Source organism: Zosterops lateralis, assembly GCF_965231275.1.
Source record: "Zosterops lateralis genome assembly, chromosome: 1".
Lineage (NCBI taxonomy): Eukaryota > Metazoa > Chordata > Aves > Passeriformes > Zosteropidae > Zosterops > Zosterops lateralis.
The window spans coordinates 15,547,547-15,553,911 of NC_139762.1; the positions used below are offsets into that span (position 1 = coordinate 15,547,547).

At 38.0% G+C, this 6,365-nt stretch overlaps 1 protein-coding gene across 1 annotated transcript in view; it reads left to right on the forward strand.

Moving 5' to 3' along the window:
* The first annotated feature begins 6,094 nt into the window (after positions 1-6,094).
* EPC1 (enhancer of polycomb homolog 1) overlaps positions 6,095-6,365 on the forward strand; it is a 65,414-nt gene continuing 65,143 nt past the window's right edge. Inside the window, exon 1 of the mRNA XM_083864418.1 lies at positions 6,095-6,253. The gene's annotated coding sequence lies outside the window, so the exon portion shown is untranslated. The remainder of the gene's footprint in view (positions 6,254-6,365) is intronic.

Consider the following 6,365-nt stretch of genomic DNA (forward strand, 5'->3'; position numbering starts at 1 on the left):
TTAATGCCTTGAGCTTGCCGACCAGATTTTATGTTGCCTGATTTTAGCTCCTCAGTAAAAGGTGCATAAACTGAAACAAAATAATATATAAGAAGGCTAAACTTATTTTAAAAATAGGAGGAGAAATTAAAACTTTCGTGACTGCAGTTCATAGCCTTGCTGAATCTGGAATTGTTAAGGGCTTTGGTTCAGATGTCTCAGACCTACATATCCCCAAATCTGTATGCAAATAAAGGCTTTTCTTAAATTCCCCTTGATATGCTATTCCCCTTCCTATGCTCATCAAGCTTTTGCTGACTAAACTGGCTTCCATTCACTATGTCACCAGCATCAGAACATCTCAGGAAAGAAAACTGAATTGTGACAGCACTGCCTTTGCCACACAGATGGTGCATTTGTTTGCAGTAGCAGTAAAAGTGAACACCAAGGGTGACTCTGAACAGCTCTGAGATGTTTTCAACAGTGGCCCTTTATTCTAAATGACAAATGTGAATTCAGAAAAGGACAGATAAAATCTGCTGAACACATAAACCAGTCAACAGGCAAGTCAGCGGAACACAGATGGACTGCAGCCATTATTCACCTTATCTGTATCCATGGAGTTTCAGCTGAAATTTTCCAGGTATAATAAATCATATGGGAAAACAGTCTCCAATAGGAGCTCATCTAACAAAATCCATGTGACTCCCTTAATTATCAGAAGGTGAAAGAATGAGAAAACAAAAGAGTGTACCAGTAAAGTAGAGGCACCAATTGCACATTGCCTTGTTTAGGCACAGCGCACCTTAAACAATCCAACAGTAGCAACAGGTCTGTCCTGCAGTCTGGGAACAATGCTCTCACAAGAGCCACTGCAGGCACAGAAGAGGACTGAAAGCAAGTGAAAAAGATGTTTTAAAGTTACTTTTGCCTGCAAACACAGCACTGAGTATTTATTCAGGATCAATTTTAACACATGGATGAGAATCCAATACTTTGATTAAAATGCATAGAATACCTTTCCACATAAAATTCTGAGTTCTGGACCAAAGCGTATGTGACTCTGTTTCAAATATCAGCACATAATAGGGACAGTACACAGAACTATACCAATCAAGTAGTTGGCTAAGTTTAAGGAAAGGTTTCACAATGGGCTTTTCTTTTTTTCTAGATTTTTTTCTGACTTTATTCTGAAATCACTCCCAGCGTTTCCCCACCAGCTCAAACCAATTAGATAACTAAATGAGGAGAATTTTTCAAAATGCATCTGTGTCAACATGGTGTGGCTAAATTTGGGGGGTTTTTTTAGTAAGTATATAGCCATATTAAACTTGTCATATGAACATAGATTTTATTCTGAAAGGACATAATATTTTGAGTCCTATACCAATTCAATGGAAGATACATTCCAAAACCAAAGGAGATTGTTAATTCATAAAAAATATGTAGATTATGACCTGACTAGTCTGTGCAGGGGATCTGATTAGATACTTCCAGGCCATCAATAAAGATACAAGACAAAAACCAGGAAGGTGAGAAAAGCCATCCTCCAAGACGTGTGGCATACCTTGGCAGCCAACAGCAACAGATGTTCTGGAGGTTTATTTCTTGTCTTTATTTTCAGAAGATCTACACATATTTTTCTAACAAATTGCTTTTCCACTTAAATTGACTTCATTCTTTTTCCACATATTTTGCCACCAAACATCATCCTAAAACTGTGAGAACTGCCACTGGAAGGACTTGTGATGTGAGAAGAGTGAATGACATACCAAACCTGTGACAACAGTGGACTTTCAATTGTCTTGGTCCAGTCATAAAGCATTTGAAAACAGGGTCCCACCACAAGGAAACAAAGTCAGCAGTACAACTTCAGTGTCTGAAGCAAAGGAAAACACTGCTTAAAGTAAGAGTAACGTGAAAAGGAATCCTTACTGATGGTCACAGTGCCACAGAGTTTGAATGAGAGGAGGCCAGCTGTGAATGGGTCATTGGTAAAAGGCAATTTGGACAGGCTCATTAAGGTGGGCCCAAGTACAGCAATCCATGTATCTCTGCAGGGGCAAAAGTTAAATCCTGAGAGCAATGTTAGGCCCTATTGAGGGAAACAGGGAGATGATACAACTGAAAAGAGATTACTGCAAAGGATACAGATATTAATGGGATGGGGTATGAGGATGCTGAACTTGGGGTATCTGTAATGGCAATGCTGCAAGAAATCAAATAAAATACAAGACGTTACTTTAGTATTGGCAAGTAGTGCAACTGCTGTTGGCATATTGTGCTTATTTCTGATGTGGATGGAATATTAAGCATGAAGATTACTGGTAAACTAGAGAAGTACTAAAATCACATAACATCCCTAACAAAGAGTAACATTTTGTGAGTCTTATATACTCAAACAAAACATGGACTCAGACAGAGAAATGGAAAGTGGAGGTTTAATATGTAACAAAGTCTGTGATTTAAAGTTAAATTTCAAGTGAGTCAAGTAATCACTGTTGCAATTTAGTGAAGATTTTGTGGATTTTTTTTTTACCACTATGCATTTTTAGTCAAGACCACATGCTTTTTAAAAATATCTGACCTGGGTCAAACAAGAATTAAGCTAAGGGAGCCTGTGTCCTCCTTTATAATACAGTCAGGCATCAATAATCCATTCTTATGCTATAATTTATGAATTTTCCAAATTACAGCAAATCAGCTTTTTTGATTCTTCAAGAGCAGTTATGCAGCTATGTGAACATTAGCTATTGAATAAAAATGCAAACTATTTATGCATTTGGTGATCTTTCAACTGAAAAACATTCAATGCCACTTTTATGAAAGAAAACAAATGATCATTTACATATGAGTTGCAAAACCACTTTGATATCCTCCAGCTCATGCTATCTATCTAATGATTTACTGACTTAACAGGACTGATAATTCACTTCCTAAAGACATCAACAAAATATTGTCAGAAGGAGATCAGTGTAATTAGTTTATTACAAGTGTAGAGATAGAGAGCTATTCAGAAAATACGGCAATAGAGTTAAATCTTTATGGGCAAGATAAAGATAAAGAAAGGTAAAGAATAATAAAAGCAATGATACTGCAAGCAGAATGTAAAAAGTAGTTTCTCTAATTTCAGTAAGGAGCTTTTATTTGAGTGCTATGATGTTTTAGCCACATTTTTTGTGTTAGCCTAAATCCTAAAATGTAGCTAGTTTGGGGTTTTTTGGGTTTTTTGCACCTGTACAGATATTCTATTTTCCTGTTTTTGAGCAAAATCTCAAGGCAAACATTCACGCCAAGCACTGGACAAAGCTTAAAAAAAAAAAAAAAAAAAAGTGCATAATGGGCAATGGTGCTCTTTCCAGTTACTCTGAACTATAAGAATTTTTGGGAAATTTGACATCAAGTCGAGTAGGGGATATTCTTAAAGCCTGAGAACATATGGTTCAACTTTTCTTGGAACACTTATTCATATTTTAAAAAAACAGTCACAATGTGTGTTTCAATCCCTATCTCAAGTCTTAACATTTAGCACTTGATATACACTGTTTTCAGTTAAAACTGATGATAAGATCCAACATGAGAGAATATGACCCTGCCTTAAACAGTTACCATACATCAGCTTATCTACAGAACTAGCAAGCTTCAAATTTGAAGGAAATTTGGGACAGTTGTAGTTTAGTTCAGTCTGCAACAAAAGAATCCAGCCAAATTTTTTCACATTTGCCACACCACAATAATTCCACAGACATTCACCAAGGCTTCACTTATTTGAGGTTATTTACTGTGCAGTGTTTAACCCCAAGTTATAGCAGAACTAGCAAACTTATTTAAGAGCCTTATAGTAAATGCAAAGTCATCTAAGCTGTTTTATGCAAAAGAAGTACAAAGAATTTGAAAATATGTGCCTGCTACTACTACAAATGTGGAAAATAAAGAAAAAAGTGTTTAAAAACCTACAGCAACATAGTAAAGGATGTCCTGAGAGGGCTCTGAGTCTACAGACCATACTTGCACTCCAAAGCATGATTTGCTGTCCTGGCTGTAGCTACACTCTAAACCAGAGTCCTTTCTGCCCCTCCACCATGCATCTGAGTGCTCTGTCAGACCTGCGCTGATGTAAGGCATGCAGTAACCTATGGGGCACTGCTTGTAGATGAAGCTTTCTCCAAAAACAAGTGATGAAAGAAGCAACCTTCCCAATGTGCAAGGTCAGCTTGGTCCCAACCTTCCTATGTGCTTATCCACTCATATTAACAACTTTGAGGGGACCCCTTAGTAATCAGGTGTTCGTATACTCAACACCACCATCAAGAGTGTTGAGAATATGAATTAAGAATTCACTAAAACAAACTAGGAGGAAGCTGCAGACGATCAACACAAAGTCCCCAAACTCATAGTTAAGAAGAACACAATTTTTCCTAAAAAGTTGTGCTACATCTCTTCAGGCCCATACAATGTGAACTACAGTCGACTTTTTTTCCCTAGGACTTGTTTACTGCTAGCAGGCCTGGTTTATGACTTTTCTGCCATGCCTTTTGGATCCTTTCTTTGCCTCTTCTGTCTCAAACATAAGCTTTATGTCTGTATTTTCAATGCTTTCAATAGCCTACTTCCTTCTTATCTATTTTCTGTCATTATACAAAGATTAATGCCAATTTGATTAGGTTTCTGTAGTTCACCTGCTGCTTTTTCAAACATCTTTGTGCTTTCTTCCATGCTGTCCTTCTTGCTGGAGTTTTCTTTCAACAGGCACAAAACCAGATTAATTTTCTTCAGCAAATCCCACCTTATGTCTTCTTCACCATGAAGTATACATAGAAACAACAGTTCGACTGATGATGTGTTGCAAACTGTGCCTTCCCCGCTGATCAATAGTCTCATTGTTTCCCTCATCTGCCCATAGCCATCTGCTGTCTTTTGTCTTATACTTTTGAGTTCTTCAGGGCAAGAATTATCTTTTTGCCCTATATTCCTATACAATATAACATTATAATCACAGTTAGGGATTAAGGCTGCTAGATAACACGATAATACAGACAAATTAGAACAATGGAAAATTTGCTTCAAGTTCTTTGCAGTTTTACTCCTTTTTTTAATCTAAGACTTCAAAATATGAGGTGGTTCAAGAAAAACATCACCGACACCACTGTTTTTTCAATGCCTCTGACAAAGGTTTAGCATAGCAGTAGGTAAGAATATTATTTCAAGTCTTTTAATATAGGGCTGGATCAGGCTCGGCAGGTCTGACAGCCTGTCTCCATTGTAACTCCTCCTAAAGGCAGGAAAAGGATTCTCACGGGAAATGAATCAGCCCCTACGGAGCCCACGAGGCAGCGTGCAAGAGGAGCTGTGCTACTGCCTGGTGAGATTGGTGGCTCAGATAGAGGACCACGTAGTGACATTTTTATCATAATCCCTAATAGAAATATGTTATATTTTCCTGTTTATTTTCATTTTAAGGTGAATGTCACAAAAGTTAAAGGGCTGCAACATGAAACGCAGGTCGTAATAAGAGAAAATCCAAGATTATTTCCACAGAGATCGTGATTCAGGCAGACTGCTGTGAACCACAAATGCAAAATTACAAATATTACAAAGCGTGTATTTATGTGCAAGAGGCCTAAATTTCAGTTTCTGCTGAGAATCCTCATTCCAGGGGATCTCATCTCGGTGCTTACATGCTCACTTACGAAACTGTCATATGTTAAGGGGATTATTTTATTTTGCACTGAACAGGAAAGGTGTTAGAATTTGCTCGCCTTTTCCGAGCCCAGCTCCAGCAAGCACTACCTGACTCAGCTCACAAACTAGAGCCTCAGCATCAAATTTCCCAACCCACTTAATTTGAAAGCCTGCCAAGATAGGTGAAAGACCTTATAAATATGTAAAGCAGGAAGTTCAAATTACACAGTGATGTAAATTCCCAGTGATTGATGCCCTTTTAAAAACAATAAAAATCCTCAAGAAACTACAATGTTGGTGAATGTGCTTCCCTCCCGATGCTGTCTGGCGGTGCCGTGCGGAGTTTGGCTGATGTATTGTACTTTTCGTGCGGATTTTATTTTGGATTTCTACCACTTCCTGGAGGCCAGGGGGAGGCACAGTGGGAGGAACCAAAAAACTCGGTGCCACAGCCATTTTGTTTGTGGGCAGCATGGTAGAATTCTGTCAGTCAGTATAAGGAGGGGTTTTTAAAACAGTATTTATGGAAAAACTATTCCTGCCGTAACGGATGTATCTGTTGAATTTAGTGTTAATTTAGTTCTTTCATAAGGTAGGTATTTATAATTGTAAGTAAATTGAGTAATTGTTGGGATTCGAGCCTCCGCACTTTCCAGGAATCATGGATTTTGTTTCAGGCATGACTGGCTCTTTCGGATGCTGCG